We start from the raw sequence: 22,771 nt of genomic DNA on the forward strand, positions 1-22,771 counted from the left end.
GCCACCTGAGCACACTGCTGGCTCATATTCAGCCGACTATCAACCATCACTCCCAGGTCCTTCTCTGCCTGGCAGCTTTCCAACCATTCCTCTCCCAGCCTGTAGCTCTGCTTGGGGTAAATTGGTTTCAGACTGAAAGCGTATTTTGAAAGAATAAAAGGAACGATTTTGTGGCATTTAAAATACCACAGTGCTGTGCTTCAGCCTTCACATCCTTGGGTAAGCTTAGAGTTGGCCTTGCATTAAGCACAGTTAATGGGTCTCTTTAGTGTGTCTGTAATATTCTGTTGCAATAGATACAAAGGATCACTTCTTTTTTTTTTTTTTTTTTCCCTGATGGGACAAGAGGAGCAATATCAGTTTTGAAACTCTTGGACTGGTCCATTGGCTTAGCTCTTTACTCAGCATGACCTTTATCATCCCATATCTCATTAGAGGCAGAAATTTGTGATTTGTCTTTTGAAAGATCAAAATCACCGTTTTTAGATGCTGTTTCATTTTTATATATTTATACTATTCTCTTTGCCCTGACATTTCAGTACATGATATGAAGCGTTGTTTTTTAGCTCTAACAATACTGAGGAGAAAAGCTAAAGCACTAGTAAAATGTCAGCATTGGTATGGCTTAAAGAAGAATACTGCAGCATTAGCAGTCACAGTGTACATCGTCTCGTGATGAAGTTCCTTTATGAGAAGTGCCATTGCTTTCATTTTACAAATAAGCAATTGAGATAAGTTAGATAAGTGTAATAGTTTTCTGGAGATCGTAGAAGGAGCTTTGAGAGTGCATTCACCCTTCATAAATCTGACCCTGACTAAATGAGCCAGTGGAGGAAACCGATTTCTGAAAGAACAGAGGAAATGAAAGCTACCAAATATGTTTAAGAAGACATCCTTAACTCTGCCCCCAGATAGGTGCCTTCAGAAACATCATTCTTTCTACCTGGAATTTGATTTCTAAGCATTTTCTACAGTTAAACAGAAGGCGTTTGTATGTATTCTTGATAAAAATTACCGAGTAAGAAGCGTTACTGGTTTGTGATCACAACAGGCACTGGTATGTATGTACAACTTCACGTAGTCACAGGAGGTTCATGTGGAAACTATTAGCATTTTTCTGCTCAAGGACTTTGTGATGCGTCTGGGGTTACCCGTGGGATATAATGGGCAGGGAAATATGCCCAAAATATGTGTTGAAGTCAATTTACCATATCCTGTAAGAATTACTGCATATTGGTTGTACCCAAGAAAATTGACTATAGCTGCAATAGCGAGAACGTCCCTGTTCATACAGCGCCTAGCACAACTGAGCCACGGCCCACCCTGAAACCACAGCACCAGAACCTCTCCTGCTCCTGTGGGGGGCACATTACAACCTCGTTCGGTGGTGAAGCATCAGCCCATAAATCGGATTGACCTCTAATGGATTATCTACATGGCAGTTCTCTTTTTCTTGCAACTGATAGTAACCAGTGCCAGACAGAAAACACAGCTGTTCCTGCATCATGTGGCATTTTATGGACATTCAATGCAGTTATTCTCATCCTTAGAGAGGGGTAATATTTAGGCAAAGAGATAAGCCTAAAAGACTGACAGGAAAGACCTTTTTCCTTTTAGAAATTACGTAGTGTCTGTTCGTTTGTTTTTTTTTTAACAAGAACCAAACTTCGTATTATTTGTTGAACAAAATGCATGAAAATTTGTTAAGCAAAATAAATAAAGGAAAATCAAAGGAATTAATCACAGAACTACAAAAGAAGAAATAAAACAGCTTGGCAAATTGCATTTGTGGTACAGTAAAATGCATACTGTGTCTGAATAAGTAGTAAATCAGCATTTTTATAGCAATACCATGTGAAGCCACAAACTAGATATCTGTAAATATCGCAAAACATGGAGATACTTGAATATAAGAAAGTAAATACAGCAAACCGAAGTCCAAAATCAGGCAGTCACCTCCTAATAATTATTTGTAAACATCCTGTTAATCTTAAAACTCTTTATTTGGTGTTTTAATACTCTGTTCAGTGATGATACATGACTTGTAAGGCTGCATTCAAATAATCATTAGTCTGGAAGTTTCCGTTGTTAGCAGGATACCAAGAAGATAAATGATTAATTGTGGTTTCCTGATTCCATCTTTTCTTTGCTCCCCTTAGGCCTCGTTCTGTCTCCTCTTGATTTATGCCCGGATCAGGTCTTGCTTTTTGTATTTCGGTGCGACTACAGGCTCGCTTCTTGGTCCGGGTCAGGAAAACCAAGCCTTTGGGGAGCTGCCACTCACCCTCCCTGTGGTGTGCTGAGAAAACGCCTATCTCAGTACCCCTGGCTTTCTCTTCTCTGTCTCAGACAGAGATCAGCTGTCTCTAGAGTCCTTGTCCGGAGATCATTAAAAGCACTGGGAATGCTAATATTGGCTTAATGAGTTCAGCTCCAGGTATACGTTGTCAAGAGAACCGTAAATGCTTTACGAGCCTTGGGAAGGCTGCCTCTGTCCCAGCCGTGCGTAGCAGGGGGTGTCACCTGTTGGTGAGTTGTGTGCTTTTATCATGGGCTCTGTGGTATTTTGAATTCATACACAAGCTCACAGTCAACTATGTGTGGTTTAGTGAAGATCACAAGCTTGCTTTTTTTTTTTTTTTTTTTTTTTTTTATGGATATTCTCTTCCTTTTCTTCCCCTTCAGTGGTATAAAGAGAGCTGGGAATGCAGTCTTGAAACCCAGGAAAAAAAATAATACTATTTTCAAGGTGGTCTCAGGGCTTCTTGTACTTCCTCATCAGTCTTCAATTCTTGTCCTTGCTTGCTGAACTTTTGCTCTGCAGCCACTCTTCCTGAGCTTTGCTTGCTCACTCCTCGTAACAGTGCTGCATTATAACTTGATTTATCCTGCATGTCCCTGCTTTATGGTCATCCAGGGTAACTGCAAGGAATAGAAACGCATAAAGGTCCCTGAATGAAGCCTGTATTTAAAGTGGAGAAAAGTAAGCTGTGGACATGCAGATTCATGGGCCCAGTCTGAGCATCCAACTGAACAGAAATCTGTTGATTGTAGATTTGGCCCTGCATGCAAATGTCCCGTTCTCTTTAAGTCTGAACCCCGGTGAAGTGCTTTGACATGAATATGTTTTGAGAAATAAACAGCAGCTTCCCAGGACAAGGCAGATTTTCCAGTACTGCACGAGTAGTGGAGAAGCTGCTTCCCATTACTTCGGGCAGGGCTTGCTCTGAGAGCGCACAAAGAAGATGAAGAGTCAAAGGAGAGTGAAGCTGAACGGAAGCTTGCTCCAATTAGCAGAAGGCATCTCATCAGGCCAGGCTGGGCGTGTGAGGGGTTAGCTCCAGTCTCGCCTTTCCTGTCTCACAGTTACATAAGAAGTATTTGGAAAAATAACTTCGCTTGGCAGAACACGGTGTATGGAAAATTAACTCATTTCTCACGATGATGTAGATGCCACAAAGCTTATGATGTTAAGACTCTTGTTTTAGAGGGTTGCAGACTTTTAACAGAGATCACAAGGAACATCTTGCTTCAGGATTTAACGTTCATTCATTCAGTTCATCAAGTACTGATATGCGCATAGTACTTTGTTGCAGGCATCACACTGCTGATAGTAGCCCGAGGTTATGAACAACGGGTCTCTAGACAGCATAGAAAAGGTTGGCCTTGCGTAGTTCCCACCAAGTCATCAAGTCCTGTTTCCTTAGATCTGACTTGCACATTTTGTACTTTGAACAAATACATGTAGTGCTTCTCCTCACCTCCCCTGTTTTCCGTTTATAAAGGGTTTTGCCAATTGATTCTGGAAGCAGTTGTGAAATGGGTGATTTTTTTCCAGTGAGTTTCAGCCGTACCAGGCCTGTGATAAAATCACCGGAGCCCATCTGTTCTGAACGCTGAAGGCATCAAAATGAACCTATTACTACTTTTAGCAGCAGTCTTTGAGTTAAAATTATTAAACATCTTCCATTCCTTAGGAAACATTAACCCAGCCTGGATCTCATTATTGCAGAGATCATGCAGTAACCAGAGCAGACTTAGCCGAGCTCATAATGTCAGGATTTTACTGGCCTCTTTCAGAGGGGGAGGGAAGGGGGCATGACAAATGCTGTGTAATGTTATCAAAGCCAGTATTGATTGATCACAGCAAGGAATAATATTTCCATGTGCATTTCCTCCTCCTCCTCTCTCCTTCTCCTTTTTTCTACTTTGAAAGACGTCATAAAGGGTTTTAAATGCTGTCGTTTTCTTCCAGAGCAATGAAAAGCTTAATGTAAAAGTTCAAACAGAAAAGCTGAATTTTATTGGAATTCCTGAGTGTGGATCAGGAAATTAGGAAAAGGAATTATCAGGAAAGAAGTTGGCCGTGGTGACCCTCCAAATGTCCTCTGACAGGAGCCAGCTGACAAGCTACATACAGCCCTGGCAGAGACCCAGTTCCTCCCAGTTTCCAACATCTCTCTTCTGTCTCCATTCCCACAATGTCCCGTAACAGCCATCACACCTCTTCTCAACCTCTGTCTTAGGTCAAACAGGCCATGATCTCATCTAGTAGTTTCTTTGTTTCCATAACCATTCTTTTCAACCAGTCCTGCTGGATCCAGAAGTTACAATTCCCTGAGCATGAGCTGAGCACAGCATTCAGATACTGGCACTAGTGCGTATCTTGTTCTCCTGTTAGAGAAATCTGTCATCAGAAAAATCCCAAGGTTTTGTTGCCTTGCTCACAATCACACCTCAGCCAGGTTGGCTATGGTCTTCCCATCACTGCCTCAGTACCCCAGTGGTGTTGCTGTTCCTGTTGTATTTCTTCTGATTTGAACATTGCTGCCACCATCTAAATTTGACTCTAAAGTCTAGTCTAGAAACTGATGATAGTTGATGAGCTGGATGGCATCAGGCTTGCTCTCCATTAATGCTCTTTGTGACTATATTACACGCAGCCGGGATCTGCTGTGCAGAATGTGTTTTCATTTGTGCTAAGTGTTTTCTTTTTTTTTCTCCTCAGAACTCAGCTCTCCATATTCACAGTAACTATTATCCTAAAAATCTCCATGAGAGGTTATTGCAGTTGTAAGTTAATTTGATGAAACGACACTCTTAATGCAATTATTCATGACAACAATGATCACAGAAATGAAGAAAATACGTGTCGAAAAATTTATTATGAAACTGGTAAAAGCAATATTGCTTGCATTGTTGCTTAACAGCGCTCAATTGCTTTGCATTGCTTGTTACATTGAAATCAATGGCCTCGTTCACTATTGTCTCTTTTCTATTTGTGTAAATATAATCTATGCTAATGAATATGATATTTGAGCACATCCAAACTGGTTTGTCTTGGAGACCACGAGGAACAGTTTATTTATAACCTTATTGGAAGCAGATCAACATCCAGGCCAAGTGTTTTTTCCTCTCCCTTTATTAAGGGAGCAGAATATCTTTCATACAGTAATATTTATGTTGATGGAATAGAAATCATGTAGTGCTGGGAAGCTCATAGCACTGGATTATTCACTGTGTCACTAATGTTTTCAGCAGTGCTGCAAGCTAACCCCTTAGAAGTCAGTCAATGCTTTTTACTAAATGGTAACATTTAATTTTTGAGTGCTTTTACTAAATCCACACAGTTGATGAAAGCAGATTAAAGGAGCATGAAATTAGTGGGGCTTACATCTCTTTATGGTTTGCGAGCTGAACTATTATTGGTCTCCAGACCTGATTCTGAATCCCAATAAATGAAGGCCAAAGTTTCTTATATTTAGATTTTCTAAATAAAAGAGCTTTTAAATTACCTTCTTCACACCAGATGAACACCAAATCTCTAGCACATTTGTGTATGAAATTACCCTCTGTCCTTTTCTTTACGCTGTAACAAAAAAGAGCAAAATGTTGAATGAACTAACGCTTTGGCGTGAAATTTAAGGGCCAACGGTGATGATTAGGGCCTAGGGGGAAGCGTTCCCTGGGGCCACCTTATTGCCTTGATGTCTAATGATGGGCTGGCGCTAACTACATTTAGAAATCAAATAACGCATCAGACTGTTAAACTCCCATTAAAATCGTGGTGTCTAATACATCTGTGGATCAGAGCTCGCGTTTCTGTATAAATCCCAGTTCAGAGGTAAAGAAGAAACACTCTGTAGGAGCACCTATAAAGAATCCGTGGTTGTCTACTGACGCAGGTGGATAGAAGACTATTTTATTATTTATTGCCATAATATCCATACTGTGTTAAGCTCCTTCTGGCTGCAAAAGAAGACCTATAGAGTTCAAATTCTAAAAGTAGAAGGGTGAGTGAGCTGAGCCTCTAATTACGGAAAGGCTGCAGGATACAGCCAAAGCTGCGAAAATGGACTGTGGTCACACCACCTAACTTCCCTCTGACTGTGCTGCTGGATTTGTTCTCTTTTGGAGTATGATTCATGCCACAAGACGATGTCCATGAGAAGGGTGACGAAGGATTACAGACTTCGCAGGTCTTGTAGCAAAGGCACAAAGCTGTGGGTGTGGGGGTTAATAACATTTCTAAGAGCGAGAGGGATGAGAAGGGAGTGGGACTGACACCTGAGGAGCAGAGGTCCCAGGGGGTTCAAGCACGTGGGGGAGCAGGGAAAAAGCATCGTGATGCTGCAGGAGGGGGGGGCTGGTCAGGACAGAGGCTTGAGAATGTTTCTGCTGGCAAAGAGCCTTGTTCGTGTTGGCAGCGTTGGAGATCGGGGCTGTAAGACTGTCTGGAAAATGATGAAATCCCAGATGAAGTGGATTTCTTCTAGAATGAAGAAAGGAAAGGCGGTGAAAAACCCCGTTACTTGATGCAGGACAGCAGGAGCTCCAAAAAAATCAGATCAGTGGTGGATTTGGACGGGTCGTTTCTTTCCTACTGAGGAAGTGAGAGTTTTCTGGGATTTGTTCTATTTTCTGAAATAAGCTTTTCCTAAAGTTGATGTCCTAAGGACCATTAAACAGGCAGCTTTTTTTTCCATGGTCTTCATGTGTATGGAAGCTATGTTGACATTTTGGCAAGTTATTCTCACTTTCTACCCAAGAATATGTGGCACACAGAACATACACAGCCTCTTCAAATGACTGTTCAGAGATGTGAGGGGAAGGGCTGCGTGAGAGGTCCAGCAATGAGTCTGAAAGAAGTTGGAGTAAAATAAATAAATAAATAAATAGCTTCCTGGGAGTTTAAAAGCTGTGCTGCCAAAACCACTGTAGTGTTTAGATCATCTAATTTCATGTCAAAATTAAAAAAAATAAATAAATAAATAAATAAAAAAATTAGATAACAATCAGAACCAGAACGATCTGTGATTCCTAGAAAGCTCAGCTAGGCAAGATTTCCAGAGGCTATTTCTTAGGAAAAAAGGAGGGGAAAGGAATGTTTTCTCAATATGGTTGCACATACACTGTGATTTTTGTTATTGCTTTCATTCTTAAAAGCTTCTTCCAGTGGCTCGATCACACAAAATCTGGTTTTAAGTGTGAGACACTTAACACAGGTGAATTCTCAGCCACCCCCAGATAGTTTTAGTTTGTGAATGTAGAGGCCTTTATTCTTCTGCCTGTCTCTAGTTAGAGTTGTGTAGTTATTACCTTGTAAGAAAATAAACACTTTTTCATCTTCATTGCCTGGAGAAGAGTGCGAGTCCTACTGGCATCGCCACGTTGGGACCACAACCACACTAGGAAAATATGTTGCACAGAATTAGATCCCGGATATTTCTCCTACAAGAAAAATGCCAACTGAATTGCTGCTTATGCCTGTGTGCTTGCTCTCAGCCCAGCAGCAGAATCAGTACGTCCTAGCAGCTGGAGTGGCAGGAGGTGTTGCCATTAAGAGAAAGCCTTGAAAACACCAGTTAGCTTCAGTGAGTGCGACACCATTGTAAAGGACAGAGCCAGCTAAGGCAGAAGTTGGAGCTCTTTCATAAGCAACACAAACGTTTTCATACAATCACAGGGTGGTTTAGGTTGGAAGGGACCTGAAAGCCCACCCAGTTCTGACCCCCTGCCATGGGCAGGAACACCTCCTACCAGATCAGGCTGCCCAAAGCCCCATCCAGCCTGGCCTTGAACATTTCCAGGGACGGGGCAGCCACAGCTTCTGTGGGCAACCTCTTCCAGAGCCTCAGCAGCCTCGTTTTAATTTAAAACAGGAACTTTGGCATTGAAAGACACACTTTGGTTAAAAAGGACTTTTTTATTGAAGAAAAATGATGACTTTTCAGTCCAGTTTAGTTTCCTAATGATGGCATTTTCCATCCCTCCATCCAACACATCAGCTGTCTGTGTTGCTTCTGCTTGGTGCATTCAAGTTTGGGCTTGAGTGTAAAGAGCCAAATGTCTGAAGGCAGCTGCCTGGGCTGCTGTTAGTGGGCAAAGCCCGAGCATCATCCATTCCCTCTACCAGGCCTAAAACTGCTGTTGTGGGGAGCTGGAAGGTGAACCAGCAACACAAACAAGCAATCTGCACAGCACAGAGTTTCACCCGAAGGCTTTTGTGTGTTCCTTTTTTTATGTGCTGGGTTATTGCTGAGTTATTGCACTCATACCAAGGTACATAAATGTTGTGTTTTTTTTTTTCCTTCTCCAAACACACAGCTGTAAAACCCTCCTTGCTGGGAGAAAACACAGTCCTAACAACTACATTTCCTTCAATCTCTTTTCATTTCTGTTTGGTCGCATCTAGCTGGAAGATGTTGCAGTCATCACGAGCTTCATCCAAACGAAGAGTGTGCGCACATCCCTCTTGTTTTCAGCAGGAACTTCCATTCCCAAATCATTTTTGTTAATATTAACATCAGGTTTTAGATTCTGAGTTCGGATGACAGAGGAGACCTTTGAATATAGCTTGGCTTCATCTCCTGCATACTTAAGCATCCTCAGGTATTTCGAGGCAGTGAGTGAAATCCAGCCGTGTGGCCACAGTGGTACTTTTGGGGTGGGGGACATGGAGCAAGGCCAAGAAATGTCCTCCAAGGAGATCTCACAAAGCAGGCAGGGCACTGTGATATTATGCAGTATCACAGGGAAATGAATCTGAATGAATCCTTTTAATCAAATAAAGATCAGAGTATTAAGACCAGAAGATAGGTTTTTCATCTGCAGGAAATGAATTCGCAGATGAGAAATTCTTGACAGATATTCACAAACATATGCTCACTTCCAGCTGATGTAAGAGCAAAGATCAGGTTTACTGTTTCACCTGCAAACAATTAAACAAGTGAGAACTCAAAGAACCATTTATTAATAACGTTATAAAGTGTGAAAATGTGAAATTCCGGCAAACTCAATGTTAATCTCAGTTCCATTAAGTTCTCATTAGCACTGCAAGTTTGATGATGGCACCCAGAAAAAGTAACTGTTGGCAAAAGACAATATAATGTGCTAAGTGTTACAAGTGGCAAAGCTATTGTATGCTTTGCGTAGTATTTAATGAATTACCAAAAGATGGATCCTATGAGCAAGGTGTGAGGTGCATTGATAACAGCTGAGGTCTTCCTGGCTGGCAGAGGAGCTCTGATTCATTCCACCTGAGAAATTGCCCCAGCTTCTCCGAGACTGATTTATTTTGCCTTTGGTTTAGAGTGCTGTTTTTTTTTGAGGCCAGGCTACCAGAGGCTGTTGTGACTTATTTATCTAATAGCCTGCAAAAGAAAGGCAAAATAGAGAACTTTCTAAAAGGTCAGTCATAATACCTCATTTAACCGATCAGATCAGTGCTCAACAAGGTACATGGGCAATGAGCTGGCTGGGTTCCCTGGTGGTAAGCTGTCCTAATCTGGTACGTGAAGGTCAGAGCACGCAGAGGTTAACAACAAAACCTCCGTTGATTTTGGAAAATCATGGCTGTGATTCCCAAGGCTTGTTGACCCGTATAATTGTTGTATCAGGTAGCGGTGATGCTACGTATGTTCACCACCTAGGAGTACCTGATGGGTTAGTCCACATGGGCAATATTCAAGATCTCAGTGGAAGATTATGCATGCCTTTGGGATTTCTGTGCTTCTTGTTGCAAGTACCATTTGTTACCAAGATTAAATTCTGTGTTTTATTTGTAATGAGTTGTCTAACAAACAAATGAAAGCACAGGTCATCGCTTGTCTGAGTGAGCAGCCCGAAAGCGTTGGTTTAAAAGAAATGGATAGGCTGAGATAAACTCAAGGGCAGGCGTGGCAAATAAAATGAGAATTGCATGGGACTTACTTGTCATTTTTTCAGCTGAAGATTTGTACCCCAGTGTTCGTAGCTGAGGACAGGCAAAGTGGTACAAAGAACACCGGGTTCATGTTGTACTCATTGTATTAAACTCTGCAAGTTTAATGCAATCTCATGAATTTTTTAAAAGTCGCGTTTGACTCACAAGTGATTTTTCGTTGTGTTGCATAGGGACATGTTCCTACTATGTAATTAATTGTATCTCTGATTTGATGGATTAATGGAGCAGCGTCCCTTTATTACTTAAGTAATCCATGTATCAATTGCTATTAGAGTCCATAGCAATCTGATGTGATGGTTGTGTATTTAATCTTAGATCCTTCTGTTTCACAGTCCAAGAGTGTACATATTGCAAGTTAGCACAAAGTTCACAACCCATATTATACCTTGAAGTAGCGAAGGATGCTACCAAGCTGAATTTATCACATATCTGTGCAGGTCCTTTTGTGAAAGGCATGATGTTTATGGTGTTCCTGGTTTTGAAGTCAGTCTGGAAGAAGGCGTATTGAACTTCGTAGGCTCCAGATGAGTGCGGTGACTAGAGGTGTGATCTTCCTTGTGATTCTAGAGAGCGGGACCAGTGCATCTGTTGACTCGCTTGATGTCTTCCAATCCTATTTTTCTAAGAGAAAATTTTTGATTTCTCAAACAGCGGGAGTAGCAATTTGGGATTTTCTCTTTGGGTCCAACACCAGGCTGTTGCTATTAAATGATTGTAAAGGCCACTGTAAGGGGAGAGGTGCTGACTTTCAGACACAACATCATTAACTTGTGGTCATTAGAAAATCCCATGATACTTTTTGAAAAAGTGGAGTAGTTAACCTTGGTGGCTTGGCCAGGCTCCAACTTCTGTAATTGCATCCTGCCTAACTAAAATTGCATCACACACACTCAATTGGATGGGGTATTCTTCACCTTTTACCCTGAGCTGCTGAGTAGTTCTGCTCAATATTTGCTATATTTCAACCCAGAAATGTCTTTATTCAGCGTTATTTGTTTCAAACGATGGTTCATAAAGTGCTTTGAAATCCTCCTGGCTGAAAGTTGCTGTCTCCTGTAAATGTAAATCTTCTTTGTTGCCAGCTGTAAAATCATACAGGGTTTGACATCAAAAGATCTATGTCTTGCACCATTATGATTTGGCTTAAAGAGCTCCCGAAAACTTAGGCAAAGCATTCGTTTAGTATAGTCATTTTTTGCAAGGATGCTGCGAGCGGGCGCGTATCTCCCAAAGCCAGGCAACTAACATAATCTCCCCGTGGATCAATAGTACGCCCTTCAGGGACACTGATACTCGCAGGCAGTTGGGGAATTAGCTGCCCGGTGTGCAAATATTGTGCTGATAATGGTGCTGTTAGCTTTGAGAGGCAGTGGCCATCCTCGAAATACCGTAAGAGGTTAAAATCCATGGCCCCGGTGGACTGCTGGTTTGTCTGCAATGTAACTTCTGAAGGCAACCAAGGGGAGCCTTTGCTTGTTTGCACTGAAATCTGTCAGGCGTTTGGAGTGGACTGCGGTCTAAATGCAGCCGTGATTTATTTTCTAAGCAAATCTTACATTTTTTGACAGCAGTCCTCCATCCGTGCATCAAAGGAGGTGCGCTTCAAGGGACTCTATCTGTGCAGATAAGGCGATGTGATACAGGAATTAGGAAAGGAATAAAGCTGGAATTAGTGCTAAACCCACAGTAATATTCTGCTGTGAGATACCTTGACCTGTAGCTCTTTCAAGTTGTACTGTGTGCACCGCAAGCTGGCTGTATGTGCTTGTAATGAAACATTAAGAAAGTTGCAGGCCCCTGAGGAGAAGATCACCTTTTTATTGTCTGCTGAGTAAAAGCTGCTGTGGCAGCCGAAGCCTGCCCGCATCCCCAGAAGTAAACGAAGAATTCAAGGGTGAATTTTAAAGATGTTAAAGACACTCAGCCAAACTCCCTTCTGTAACGCAGTGACTTTCCTTCCCTTCTCAAGGTATCATCATTTGTACAAATGGTCAAATTGAGCCCGCAAGGCTCAAACAGCGATGCGCCCAGCCTCGTGAAATGCTGAGGTCTATAAAATGAGTGACAGACAGAGGTGGGGTTTGCTATTTATTTTTTAAAGGCTGGCGTTAACCCTCGTTCTTGTGCCCTTAGCAGCCACTTGGAGTCCGAACCGCTACCCAGACGCACGGCCAGTACAGCGCTGTCTGATAAATTGCTGCAGTACGCTGAATTGCCTTAAAAATACGACATTTGTGAACTTTAGAGTTGAACTGAGTAAGTTTGTGTTTCTAAAAGATGCAGACGTGGTCTTGTTTGGGTGGGCAAGGCAGAAACGTTGGTGTCGCCAGCGTGGTTCTTCCAAAGCTCAACGGTGGAGGCCCTGGTGTTGTGTGACTGCTTCCTGCATGTTGTAGCAGGAGAGGCAAAGTGTCTGTGTTGCTTCTTCATCTGCCCTACCTGCCAGAAAGCCTTCTGCTCCGGGCTGAGATGCTGAACTTGGGGTCAAACCTTCAAAGCTGGCACGGCGCCGGCTGCAGAAGGTGAAGAAAAAGTGGCACGGGGTGAATCAGTCACTGGACTGTGGGCAAGTGTCTGAGCCCTCAAGCCAGGAGAGTGCTGAGAACGGATGGGAACACCTGGGTTTCGCACAGGCTACAGGAAACTGAATGCATCCTAGAAGGACCTGTGTTGTTTTGTCCATTCGTTAATGATGTCTTTGACGTGATTCAGGGCTCGGCGGATTCAACCATTTAGCTCCATCCATTTGGAGCAAGAGGGGAGAGCAGCTCACAGAGACGGGTGTTTATGAGCCGGCAGGGATTTGTGCAGGTGATCACAACATTTTTCAACTGCTCAATACCACTGCTGGTTTTGAAAGGGTTCTGAGCCAGATATTGGAGAGGCAAAGAGCAGGTGCACCATCTTACCTTGCCAACGTGGAAGGAGCACAAGCAATTTGGGACGGCTTTTACACGTCCACCTAGGTTTGTCACTGTTTTAGAAGGATGAGAAAGAATGGGATTCAAAGCAAGAGTTAAAGCTGTAGTACTACTGGGTAAATAGTCATAGGTTTCAGCCTCAGATCCTGTATTTGAATAGGGATGAGTTCAGACCGAGAATAAACTATTCTGGACCTGTCAGGAGAGGCAGTGACTGTCAGTAGGTGTAGATGGTGCTGGCCAAAAGGGGGAACAGGTATGTACCCGACCCAATGGTGAGATGAAGCTTTCTGATAAGCAGCAACTGCTGTTAATCTATCTGTGTTGTCAATTGAAGGTACACATTGTAAAAAAAAGTTACACTTCTTGAGGGGAAATGGATGCTCTGTAAAGGTAAAAATCCAGAATCAAGTCTACACATGCAGTTGAGTTTGTAAATACATTTTATAAAGGCTGGTAAATCAACTGAATAGAAAAAAAAAAAAAAAAGTGGAAGCCAGTAGAAAACAATGCTGTTCTATTTATTTTTGGTGTGGTAGAATAGCTTTATAGAAGTTTTCCTTTGATCAGATGCAAATCCAAGAACAAAACCAAATGCACTTAAGTAGGATATGCATATACGCCTTGCAGGTCACCTGCTGCAGGCGGTATTTTAGTAAGCCTGACCGCCCGACCCTGGGCACTGCTTCTGATAGCAGGGAGTGTCTAATGCACGCTGTTCTTCAGGGTAATTACCAGGAAATGCAGAGGGATCAATCATGCTCAATGTGCTCAGCAATTATATTTTATCCCCTGAAAAGTCCTTTACAGCGCAGGGGATGCGAAGTGTGTGAATTTTGTTTTCGTGCAGAAATAACGCCGTTGTCTCCGAATGCTCCCATGCGGGTGTTCAGGCTCAGGGTGTTCAAGGCATTTCTTTCTGCTTTTTTTTTTTTTTTTCTCCCCTCCTATTTTTGATCTTTGAAGTTTGTCTCGATGAGGTTCGTGATGGGGCATTTTAAAGGCTCCTCCTCGTGCCTCCGGCAGGCGGGACTGGGGGGGCTTCGCATAGCCCTGCCTGATGCCGGCCGATAACAGAGGATGCAAAATTCCCATTAAAAGAATTCATTACAAACATATCTGCAAAGCATGCAGGTGCTAAGAAATCGGGCAGGCATGGAGCCCCGGTGAGCGCTATTAGCAAACAACCGTGCCTGCGGGGCTTTCTGTAAACCAGCTCGTGTCTGTTGCACAAAATCAGAGCCTGTGTTTATTCTTCACCCCATCAGCCCATTACCGCGAATCTCCTCGCACCCAAAATGGAAAAGCAGAGCTAAAAGACACTGGGAAAATAAAGCAGGCAAGTAATCATGCTACGGAGAAGATGTGTCTATTTTTGAAGTGCATCCACCAGTTAATTCAGGTAGGAAATTATTCTGACAGGTAGAGAGTAAAGTTTATTCCCATGGGATATTTGTGCTTTATTTAGGGCTTAAATGAAGCGCAAAAGCTCATGAAAGACAGAAAATCCTTCAACGTGAGAGGCAACCCTCTGGACCTGAGACACGGATAATCCCGCGCCACCTTCCCCCAGAACATCTGTAATTGTCACCTCTCCTTTTCTCCTTACCCATAAACGGGCTTTTTTAACCTTGCCTTTGCACGCCCAGGGAGGATGAGCGCCCTTCAGAGGCACCAGGGGTTGCTGGCAGCAGGGCTCTAAGCAAAGGCAGGCACCCAGCCTAAATTACGACAGCCCTGGACCTGGCAGAGAGCTTAATACATGTTTTTTTTTTTTTTTTTCTCTCAGATGAGTAGTCTTCTGTTCTTCTTGCAGTTAAAACACAGAGACGAGCTGTGCACCTTGTACTTACATTTTAATGTGGAAATATTATTGCGGAGCCTGAGGTAATTACCCAGTTGTTCCTTTTACTGCGTGTAATTACAACAAAACACTGTGGGGATAGTTTATGGCAACTCCGTGTAAAATAAGGTACATGAAAGCAGTGGTTAAATTAGGGGATGTTTACATTTCTTCCACTCCAAAAGGGCTTTTGCAAAGAGACATACCCACATCTACCATTCACTTAAAGGACATGGCTGCCTTCTGTGTGTTTTGTTGGTGTTTTTTTTGGCCAGATGCCCTCTTCCATTGTTTAGGAGGAAAAAATCAGGGCTTGGCCCTCTGCTGAAATAACATCCATACCATCTCTGTGCATCTCTCTCTGTTCTCTCTGCATTCATACGTACACACAGAGAGCATCGCAGTGCCTTCAGGTGACCCGCCTGACGCTCAGCTGCCATTTGAGTTCCTGAGCTTCCTTGCCTCTTATCTATCTGCTGCCTCTACTCACCCAAACACAAAGGGTTTAATGTGATTGTTAGCAGAGGTAATGGAGGGAGGCCGGTTGATTAGAACAGGACCTGAATCAGACCCTTCATTTTTCCCAGCAGTCGCACAGGACACATTTATTATTCTGGTCCATCTTTTTTATATTATTTTTTTTTTCATCAGAATTCACTGCAGACTATTTTTCCATCATTATCTAAGAGTTTTTTCTGGAAGGAAAAGTTGCATTTTAAAAAGAGACTGCCTGGTTGAGATTTATTCGGCTCACCCTTGCCTGGCTCCTGCTGTGCCCCCGTGCACTAACAAGGTTAAAGAGGGCGAGTTCCTCCTGAGCTAAGTGGAGAGAAAATGTGAAGGTATCTGGAAGTTTGCATGTCACATTCCTAATTGTTCTGTGCATCAAAATACATTTCATGCATTTCTGGCTGAAAATTGCCCATTCAGCTTTTGCAGCTAATTACTGGAGTGACCAGGCATTCACATGGCACATGCATGCTTATTGGATGTGACAGATGGCTGTGTCTGGACCTCTGATTCATCATTTTACAGCTCCTTTCTGAAAGGCACTGTGCAAATCAACCATATCACTGTGCAAATAAACCATAATTCTGCTCTGGGCCTGACAAAGGAAAACGGAGGGGAGAAACTCATGCCCGTGTGGGCACTCGCTGCGAGCACCAGCACCTGAGGAAGCCTTGAAGACAGGATTTGCTACAAAAGGCTGGATTTGCTATGGGGACAGACGATGCAGCACAGCTCCGAGATGCTCAGCTCTGCATCCCGCAGGTTCAGAGCCGCCAGATCCCTCCACCACCTTCAGATGGGGACACAGCCGCCACCAGGTCCTTGATGGGTGGCATCAGATAGGTGTTGGGGTGACCCTCACCCCAAGGAGGAGCAGCTCCTGGGTTTTATATCCTCAGAGATAAACTAAGAGATAGCACTGGAAATGCATCACTGACTGCCTGGGGAAGTGCAGTGCACTACCTGGACTGCTATATTAACATAGATTTTGCAATCCATTTAACAAAATTTTTAAAAATGTTTTCCATTAAGAGAGCTCTATGCCTTTTCTCTAAAAGGTAGTTGATTGTAATGGAACTAAAAAGTTGGTCAGCTGGAAACGGACATTTTCATATTACATCTAAAAAAATCATTTCAGGGGGAGGAAGGCAGCTCCCCTGCTTTTTCAGGATCAGAAGAGGGGGAGGCTTGTTCATGAGGTCCTAGGCATTACCTGGTCCTCTGAATTTGCAGGAGTCAGGAACTTGTGGAAAGCATGCAAAGATATATACTGGCCCCATGCCTGGGCAGACATCACAGAGCCAGCCAACGTGAAGACGTTTTAATGAAGTTACCAAAAAATGCCCCTTGACTTCAATGAGAATTTGTACAAGACTCAATCATGTGGAGTACACAGTTAGCCCTTGCCTAACCTGCAGAAAATGGATCATAAAATAGTAGATATATCGTTCTGGAAGCGGCTTCACCTGATCATCTAATCCATCGCTCTCAAGTCTGCTGTTTCTCCAGCCTGTTCCTCGCTGAGCTCTGCAGTCTCAGAAGAGCAGCACACAGGTTTCCTTCCTCTGCATCCTCGTCCAGTACCTGGTAGTCCTTAGAAGTGGGAAAGACTTTTTTTCCTAATATCTCTCTTAAATCTCCTTTGCCATAAATTAAATCAATTATCTCTTGTCTCAGAAATGCTGGATGTGGAGAACAATTGATTATCCTTCTTTTTATAGCAGCCTTTTTAACGTTCCTTTTTATATCAGATGACTAGTCGCTTCTCAGTCTTCTCTTTCCCAAAGTGAAAAATTTCCATTCCCCTGAGCTCACCGTGGAAGTCCTTTTCTGAGTCACCTCGCCCTGGTGGCTCTCCCTTGGACTCTGCTAAAGTGGCTGCCCCTTCTTAAAGGCTGGAGCATTTCTCTACATGAAACCAGCCCGGTGTCAAGCAGGGCAGGGTGAGCATGCCCTATAAACAAGTCAGAATGGGAGGGAATCAACAGACAGTGGACTAGCCAAAATGTTGGTTTATTTTTGAAAGTGCAAAATGAAAGGGAGAATGGAGTTTCTTCTGCATTACACTTTTTTTATTACTATTATTTCTTCCAGTTGTCCTCTTTTGACCCAACTTGTCCCCAGGAGCAGACTGACAGCTTCTGTCATATTAAAACAAGGCCCTAGATTATCAGTGAGCAGGGCTCCCAGCCTCTACCTGGCTACACGTCTGCATTTCCTCCTCTAAATGGTTTGTGCATTTTCTGTATTGATGTTCAGCCACTCCGTTAATAAAACTTGGGAGAAAACTGCTTACCCTCTCCGTCAAAGGCTAGTGTCTTGCAAGTCCCACTATCTTGTAGGTCTGAGCTTCCCCTAACTGATTGTTCTTACTCTGCCTTGGATTTCAATTTAAGAAAAGCAAAGCGTAAACCCGATATTCTCAGCACTGACGGCAGTAGACCATTCATAGGAGTTGAAGTCCTCGGGGTAAATAGCTTGTTCCCTTCACTGTTCATTAAAAACAAATACAGCTTGCACCCTTTGTCTGTTCGCTCAGGAAAAAAAAAGCTCTACTACGCTGCCTGCCAGCGAACATTTCATTATTTATTGTTTAATTGCTGTCTCGTACGTGGCATAAAAGATGTAAAATAGGGCGCGAATACTGGAGGGCTAATTATTAGCAGCGAACGGGAGAAAGAGACCCAGAGCATCAGTGCTGGTGGCGGTGCCATTCCTCATCCCGCGGCGTGGCAGCAAACCCTCGCAGCCGGCGCAGTGACCCCTCGCGCCGTGAAGCTCTCGTAATCGCTCCTCTGTGGCCCGGCACTAGGGCGAGATCCCATTTTCTACCTCGCTTCTGTTGTTTCGGAATGAGATCTACGGTTTGTGGACGCGACCTCTCGAAAGGAGCTCCGTGCTCCATCGCCCTCATCGTATTTAAGTGGGGTTTATAGCGTCCGCTTGTGCGTACTGACACAGCGGGGGAGAAGATGGAGAATTAATCTTCTATCACATTCCCTTCTGTAGAGAAATTTCCCAATTAAACATAGCAGAAAATTACTTGAAAAGTAGCGGGAGGAGGAAAAAAAAAATAAATCTTTCCTCTGTTGTGGGCCTGGGCAGTGTTAATTGAAAAGGAGTAATTTATGCGTGGCGAGCTTCTAGCCGCCCCTTGTGCCCACTGATTTTTCCAGCGTGGAACTAGTCCTGCCCCCAGTGAGGGCATGTGCTAGGAAAATAGCAGAACATACTATAATTACTGCTTTGCTTCTGGTTGGTTTGCTCCAGCTTCTCTGTTCGTGTTTATCTGCAGTTCCAAAGTTGAGCAAAATCCCTCGATAATTGCCTCTTCGCTGAGATCTCCTCGCTGTAGTAGTTGCCACACACCCCGAGAATTTCCCGGTTTAATATTCTGGTCTATTAGCTGCGAAGAGCACAGATAAGATAGCGAGAAATGAAAGTCCCCCTTTCAAGCGTTTTTGTTTTAAAATGACAACTTGAAATGCATTGCTCTATTTAGAAAGAAAAATCGGAGGGGGAGGCGTTGCGGGTAATGAGATGTAAATGACCATTCAGGCATGGAAATCAGGGCCACAGTTGAATGTATTAAGCAGTGACTGATATAATCATTATTTTGGGTTTTGCATCTGAAGAGGGGGATTGCAGATATCAAGTCAATTGCGTATTTGAAGAAAACATCCGTGTGCGTGCGGAAGAGCGGTTTCAACATTTTTGTGTTAAATATCCCAGTGTTAAACTGTTTGGGCTTAAATAAGGTCAATATGTTGGTTTTATGCTTTTCATATTATCTCTGGCTTTCGCTTTGGCAGATCCTCCCTCTCGCTGTTTGTGCAGCGTGACATCGGAGTGCCAAGTTTGTAATGTCAACTCTTTTCAGCTCCCTTTAATGCTTTTATCTCCAGAAAGCTGCTTACTGCTTACATGGGGAGAGAGCTCAGGGAAAGCCAGCTGCTAGAACGTTAAAAAAAAAGAGATGTAAAAATTCATCATCGCTGCATTTCCTTTGTCGATCTCATGCTTACATGAGCTCCCCATGCTAGCAGGGCAGTGTGGTGGTTCGCAGAAGTTCGTGCAGTGGTTTTCGTGGGATCGCAGAACCTCAGGAAGGTTTGGGCTGGGAGGGACCCTAAAGCCCACCCCGTGCCAACCCCTGCCATGGGCAGGGACACCTCCCACTGGATCGGGCTGTCCCAAGCCCCATCCAGCCCGGCCTGGGACCACCTGAATGTCCTGCAGGCATTTGGTTGGGGTGCCCAGGGTTGGCAGGTGGGATGTGGGCTGTCCGCAGCCCACCCAGAGGCATGAGGAAAGGGGCCCTGGAGGCTGCTGGTGGCAGCCTGCCTTTTGCCTTTCCCAGCCGCAAGTCCCATGGCCCTCCTGCTCTCACCTGGGCTCTGCCAGCCAGGGCTGGATAAAGAAAAGGGTGTAGTATCGGTGGGTCTTCGACACAAGGATGCTTTCTTCTCCCCTTTCATTTCATGCCGTGAACTATTTAAAAAAAAAAAAAAAAGAAGAAAGAAAAAAGAAAAAACACTCAATTTTGGAACAGGAGCAAAATAAGCCTTTGTTCTACAATACCTACCTTAATGGATTCCTTCTATCAAAGGTGGAAAATAGCAGTGTTACTAAATATAATTAATGCATCTGGAGTTTGGAGAACATTATGCTAAATGTGCATGATACATTCTCTGTCCCCTTCGGCAGTAGCATGTGATCAATTTTGCTACTCTGGCCTTACCTAATTATTGCTGTCGCTAATGAAGGGAAGTAGAAAAAACATGTCTTAGTAGGTTAATAAGCCATCCAGAAAATTATATTAGCATGATCAATCCTTAATGATTATGGTTTCTCATAATATTAGATCACCTGAAAGGTGGTTTTTGTAGGAGATGGGAGGGGAGGAAGGCATCATTTCCTAGCCATTCTTCCAGGTGAGCTCAGCTGGTTGGGGAGAGAAGAGCAGTGCAGCTGCTCCTCGGGACTTTTGACTGCTCCTGCAAACGTCCCGATACTTAGCAGAGCTGATTTATTTTATCACGTAAGCCTCTAGAATGGCAGCAAGTGCCAGAGGTTTTCTCCCTTCCCTCCTCCCCCAGATACCTGTGGCATTTTGTCTTGGTGCTTCTTTATACACCTGCCTATGTCAGTACTGCAGCGCACTCTGGATGCGTTTCGTCTTACAGAAGCACCTCTCGTCAACCATGTCCAAGGCACTGAAATGAATACCGAAGGGGAATGATCCTCAAACACCAGACTCGTTTTTTAAATAAAGATTTTCCCCAAATTAAACTGGATCACAGTCCTCCCTTTTAATTTGTTAATTACACTTCTGCAATGGTAATGCAATCAGCGAATATAGCTAAAGTGTTTGTGTGCGTGAATCAATATTAATGAGAAGGAGCATATTTGCAGAGCCTGATACCTACCAGCCACTTGCTCGGCGGGCTGCTGCTGCTGCCAGGCTGCTCCGGACCCAACCCGTGCAGTGCCAAGAAGTTACTGGAGGAGATGTGCAAGGAAAGTCTGCCCAGACCATGATCTCCCCACGGCCCCTTCTGGGGCACTGGCTGTGCCTGGGGGCAGCTGCTGTGCCCTAGCCAGAGCAGAAATTTCAGGGCGTTCGCATCCTCCATGGCCTGAATGACTTTGCAGATGACAGAACTCTGGGCGAGCTCATAGAGGTTAATCACGACTAAGTGTGAATGAAATCTGGCATTTTCCTGCTGGGCTTCCAAATTTCTGTATATGCAGCGTATTAAAACAAAGTGAAATTAAATGTTTAAACCTTTTGTGCCATATGGCTCCCCCCTATCATAACCACATCTGTAAAATTACACTCGGGGGGCAATGCTGTTCTGGTGTAAATGGATTTGCAGCCCCTGCTCCCTGCTTCTCGTAGTGGGGCTGAGATTGACATGTCGCGCTCGTCCTGTTTGCCCTGATTGTAGGGGGCTGGGTTTTTTTTCCTGTATGCAGTTACATAAATTCTAGTTGCCAGCACAAAAATGGCATCCCCCAATTCATCCACACAGCTGGCTTGGGGAGGCTGCTTCTCCTAAACCTTTGCCACCCTTCCAGCAGAGACTGTGCCACGCAGGAGATCCCTTGCCTTTCTGCTCAGGCTGCCAGCACATGGTTCTGCTGATTTTTCCCATTTATCCCGAAAGGCTATCTTAGTGCTGGACGTTTTCACACCATTAACTGCTGTAACACGTGTTTGTATTTGTTGAAGGCCAAGGTTACTGAAAAGATGGGATCTGTGTTGCATAAATCCTGTATCTTCTGCAGCACTCGGAAACTCTGCAGTCCCCCTCATACTACCTTCACTTACAGAGAATGAGCAAACACAGGGATGAGCCCTGGTTGTGAAAGTTTAGATAGTGTAGAAAGTTTAGCTCAGAGGTGAAAACAAAGGAGCAGGGAGCGTGCCTGCAGAAATCTGGAGTTATTCTGGGCCAGGAACTGGGCTGGGGGGGATTGGGGCCTGCTGTTTGTATACAGGCTGGTGATGGAGCTGGTGGGGGGAAGAAGGAGCTGAAAACCCATCTCTGGTGGCTCCTATCCAAGAGGGTACAGCCTTGCTGAGCACAGTTTTTGGCTGCTGGTTTCCTTCTGAGGCCCCATTGTGGAGTGTGAGCTTCTCACATGCCTCCTCTGCTGCTCAGCCCCCGGGCTGCGCGTGCCCAACCTGCACGAGCACCACAGAAACATACAGAAATTAATATAAATTAGAAGAAAAGTGGAGCGAATGAAGAAAGCCACTCTCTTCTCGAGCTCAGTGAAAGGTAGGCCCAGCTCATTTTTACCTTAGAGCCACTTTACACCACCCTGGTTATGTAAATGGACCTAAAATAAATTGGACTTTGGCTCGCTGTGACACCACCTTCCATTGCCAGTGATTTACAGAAGCCTTTGTGTCAGTTAGAGCCAGGCCCAGCTTCTCTGGGCCGCGTTTTGGGATTTAAAGCCCAAGATAATTGTGGTGCAGTCAAGACTGGAAGCAGCTTTGTAAAATTGGTTAATACCCAGATTTGGGTTTCTTCAATGGCTTAAATGGAGTGGCATATTATCTCCTCTATAGTCTGCCTAAAAGATAGATTTGATGTCTGCGAGCAAAGACATGAAATTGCTATAGGCTTCCGCTCTTATAGCCTGCCACCTATTTGATTTATGTGATAAGTGATCTCAGATGACCCTCCAAGGCACTGAACCATTAGAGAGTTATGTTGCACAGTGATAAGAAATCTTCAGAGATGCCTAAATCTTCTT

The 22,771-nt window shown here is 43.8% G+C and overlaps 1 protein-coding gene and 1 long non-coding RNA gene across 5 annotated transcripts in view; both read left to right on the forward strand.

The window, feature by feature from the left end:
- Nucleotides 1-22,771, forward strand: part of TMEFF2 (transmembrane protein with EGF like and two follistatin like domains 2) — a 321,829-nt gene that overhangs the window by 244,926 nt on the left and 54,132 nt on the right. The gene's annotated exons all lie outside the window — the stretch shown is intronic.
- Nucleotides 9,624-11,267, forward strand: LOC311438841. Its single transcript, XR_014694355.1, has 2 exons — nucleotides 9,624-9,737; nucleotides 10,663-11,267. It is a non-coding gene; the product is annotated as an uncharacterized lncRNA (long non-coding RNA).

The sequence above is a fragment of the Aythya ferina genome (assembly GCF_964211825.1).
Source record: "Aythya ferina genome assembly, chromosome: 6".
Taxonomy (NCBI): Eukaryota; Metazoa; Chordata; class Aves; order Anseriformes; family Anatidae; genus Aythya; species Aythya ferina.